Here is a 4,417-nt window from a genome sequence, read left to right as displayed (position 1 = left end):
CATGAGTCTGGCTGATTGGCCCGGTTTGCTGAGCCGATATTCTGGACACAGAAGGTACCACCCTAGGGTCCCTGGAGCATGGAGGAGTGAGGAGAAGCACTGGGAGGAAGGCCAGCCTTCCAAGCACCCAGCATGGCCCAGGCGGGATCGGGAAGTCCAGGTGCTTCCTAGTGGAGCCCCGGGTGTTCTGGGCCTTTCCAGAGTCCTGGTCTAAGTTGTTTCTCGGGAAACACATGGGGGTCTTAATTTCCCAACCAATCTGAGCTCTGTCGTCCCTAAGGAGCTCCTGAGCTATACTAAGCAGAGAACAAGTACAGCTGGGCGTGGTGTCGTACCCCTGTGATCCCTGCACTCCTGAGAGGTTAATGCAGGAGGGCTGACATGAGTTCCTGGCCTGCCCAGGACACACAGTGAAACCTTGCCTCAAAAAACCCCGAACAACCCTCCCTCAAAAGAGTAGAGCCCTGAAATCCATGGGGTTGCATTCCTAGAGCACCTGTAGATTGTAAAAAAACATGAGTTTCAGATGTGGTCAGAAAAACACTGTAAAAGGCCTATTTTTATAGTTTAAACACTATGTCAAGTCTCTTGCAGTTATGTAATTTAACAATAAAATACTGTAATAGCCAAGCCTTAAAAGGTGCAGGGCATTTTGGCAGTGTCTTCTGGACCATAAGAACAAAAGTGAGAACCCTCGAGATAGCTGCGTGCAGCACAGCTGGGGCATCTGCCAGTGACAGGGCCTCCAAAAACACAGTTTCGAGAAGAAAAAATCCGCCAGCATGGAGGCCCCAAATTCTGAACTTCGAGAATACCACATAGTGTAAACAAGCCTTAAAAAGTCCTTTACTGTGATTCAACTTTGAGTTCCAAGTCCCTGCTTGATGTCTGCGTTGTTGTTGGTTTCTGTTAGATGCAAGCAGCAAAATCAGAGTCAGTCAGTGTATCCCTGGAGGACCTGGAGTGGTGGAGATCGGAACTGAGGGCAGCCAGGTGAGGTGTGCACAGCTATAATCCCAGCAATCCCAGCACTCTGAGAGGCTGAGGCAGGGGGATCTTAAATTTGAGGCCAGACTTGGTAATTCAGTGAGACTCCGTTTTAAAGAAAAGGAGGTGGGGAGATAGGGTTTGCTGGGTGGGCAGCAAAAGCCTCAGGGGCAGGGCCAGCAGCTCAGTCCACCCCTACCCCCACCCCACTCCCACCCAGGGGCTCACAGTTGCTGGGAAGGAGAATTTGACTGGCTCGGCTTTAGCTAACTGAGTAAGCGCTTGGGGGCAAGCTGTGGAGCTTCCTGGACTTCCTGGCTGAGGGTCTCACTGAGATGGGGAGGGGGTGTATGGGATGAGGGTGCTGTGTTTCGGGAGGAAGACAGAGGCGGTGTGGGGTGCTCTCAGGTGTTCCCTTCCTGGCTTACGGTGGCCCCGGCCCAGGTCTGCTGCCAAAGCCACAGACTCTGACACACACAGCCTGGGCTCTTGGGGAGCAGTTAGCAGTCTGGGGGTTCTACACTACTGGCCCACTCACTAAGCAGCAACATGAGGAGAAGAGGGCTGTGTGGGGGGTGCACTGGGGATTGGGGTTCTGAGGCCCAATCAGTGGCAGAGGGCTGGACAGGGTGTGGGTTCCACACACATCAAGCCCCAGCATCGGGGTTGTCTATGGGGCTCCAGGCTGGTTTTCAGGGTGGGACCTGGAATGGAGACCTGAAGGGTCCTCTCAGAAAGCTTGCAGGGATCCCACGCAGACGAAGCAAGAGCGGGCCTGTGTGCTGACTCGAGGCTGGTGCTGGCAGGCATAAGGGTTCATTTCTGGAACTAAGATAACAACGTAGCCAGGAGTGGTGGCACAAGCCTGAAATCGCAGTGCTCAGGAGGCTGAGGCAGGATAATCACCATGAGTTCGAGGGCAGCCTGGGCTATATGGTGAGTTCGGGACCAATCTAAAAAGTATCAAGCCAGGTGTGGTGGCACTGGCCTGTAATCCCAACAGTTGGGAAGCTGAGGCAGAAGGAGCACCGTGAGTTTGATGCCAGCCTGGACTACATAGTGAGACCCTGTCTCAAACAAACAAAAAAGTCAAGGTGTGTTATGTACATGTACCTACCTTCTAAAATGAATGTAAACTTCATCTACAGCAAACATGTACTAATTAAAAAAAAAGAAAGACCATCCTAAACTACATAGCAAGCCCCAGTCCAAAAACAAACAAACAAACACCATGACAATAATAACAATGGAGATAGAACATGGTCTTAGGGTCAAACAGTCTCCTTCAGGCCTAGGGGCCCCTCTCGGGACACCCAGGCAGAGGGACCTTCAGGGTGGTGGGCTGGGGACTTTCAAGGCTGTGCATGGTCCTGCTGATGCTGGCCCTGCATGGCCAGGGGTGCAGGGCTGCAGGCTTAGCTCCTGCTAGAGAAGAGCTCTCTCTCCCCGGCCAGCAGCCAGCACCAGCCCTGAGCGCCTGGTGAGAGGACCAGCCTGCTGGTTCCTGCATTGCTTGACCCCAGGACATCCTAAGTCATCGTGGATGTTAATAGTCCCGACCTTTGGAACTGTGTGGGTGGGACAGTGGAGGGAAGGGCTGGAAGACCGATCCCTGGAGATCGGAGGGCAGAGCGGCCTTTACCCTCTAAGTTATTTCGGTGCCAAAATGTCCCCATGCAGCCTCCAGGTGCTGGCTTGTTTATGGCCTGCAGCTGGCCTGCCTGGGGGAGGGGCCGGAAGCCAGCAGCTAGCTGCCCCAGCAAGGCAGCGGCAGGGATGTGGGACAGCCTGCAGTGTTGTATCATCCTCTCTGCTGGTGTTCAGATCCCCCGTGAGACAGGAAGTGTGCAGGCAGGTTGAACAGGCGCCCCAGGATTTGGGGTGGGTATAGGTGCAGGTGCAGTGCAAGAAGCGGGATACAAAAGAGTTTTACAAGGGTTGGGGATACAGCTCAGTGGCACAGCACCAGCTTAGTAAGCGTGAGGTCAGGAGTTCAATTCCAGGTACAAAAAAATGTTGCATAAAGTGGTACCTGAGAACTTGGGATGAAGTTGTGCAATAACGAAACAGAGGGCTAGAGAAGCAGGGGTCCTACCAGGTGCTGGGTGCCCGCCTGGTGACAGGCCCTTTACATAGAAACCATCCCAACAGTGCTCGAAGGTTGGTCCTTTCCCATCTGCCAGATGTGAAAACTGAGTCCAGAAAAGTTAGGTGCTTTAGCCCAGGTCCCACTGTTCCAGGCAACTGAGTTACACAGAAATATTCTAGGCACTCAGACAGGGCTGGACCCTTGCAGGAGCCAGTGCAGAAGCCCAGGCACCTTGCAACTGTGCGGGAGACAGACACCTCCTCTGTGGGCCAGATCTCAGCACAAAAGATAAATCAAATGCACCCACATACTTCCTAAGGATAAGTATCAGGGATTGATATTCTAAATAGGTCTCTATCAGCCTGAGGAAGCCAGGAATCACCATCCCACCCCCCTACAGGAGGAGTCCCTGGTCTTTTTAAGCATGCCCGCTTGCTGCATGACTTGCTTCCCCATTTGTCCCCTATTTAATCAGTTTTACCTGAGCAATTAACCTTCTTGGTAGACCATTGTTCTGTCCCACCTCATGGCCACCTCGTGAGTTCCCAGGTCCCTCTTCGCTGTTAGACCCACCTCATTTTGTGGTTTTGCTTTTAAAAAGTCCCAAGAAAAGACAAGGTCCCTTGTAACCCACTTGTGACCACTCTGTCTCTCTCCCAGGCAGAAGCTTTCTTTCTCTCAGTAAATATATTCTGCTCTTCACCTCTGTGGTTCCTGAAATTCATTCTTCAGTTTTAGAGAACATGAACTCGTACTCATCACCTTTTAGGCTGAGAGTTTCATTCCCCTTTATCACCACAGCCAGAGGGATTGGGAGCCCTGCTGCAAACTCTGGCTTCTGGAGTCTGTAAATACCCTTTGGCCCCTGGATGGTGCTAAATGGCAGCAGGAGAGTGTGGGGGCCAGGAGGGGAGCTCAGCACTTGTGAGAAACCATGGCTGCCCAGTGGGTTGCCTGGTACTGAACCAGGGTGCTCTACCACTGAACCACATCCCCTTTTCAATTTTATTTTATTTTACATTTAAGGTTTTTAAAGGCAGGTTCTCGCTCTGCAGTTAGGCTGCCCTTGAACTCATTATGAGGCCCAGGATGGCTCATGGGTTTCTCTTGCCTCAGCTTCCCCAGCATTATAGGCACATGCCACCGCACTCTGCTAAATGATTTTTCCAATTGAAACTTATATTGAGATCATTGCATGTCCACCTGCAGTCATAAGGAACAGTACAGAGCTCATACAGACCCTTCCCCAAAGGCAAGATATTGTACAAAGTCCCACATCACAGCCAGGGCTTTCAGAGTGGCATGGTCCACCCATTGCCTGTGAATCTGCCCACCTTACAC

This window comes from Cavia porcellus, unplaced genomic scaffold (assembly GCF_034190915.1).
Source record: "Cavia porcellus strain 051 isolate PalLab524CR breed Dunkin Hartley unplaced genomic scaffold, mCavPor4.1 scaffold_26, whole genome shotgun sequence".
NCBI lineage: Eukaryota > Metazoa > Chordata > Mammalia > Rodentia > Caviidae > Cavia > Cavia porcellus.
Note: the sequence above shows the minus strand (reverse complement) of the source record.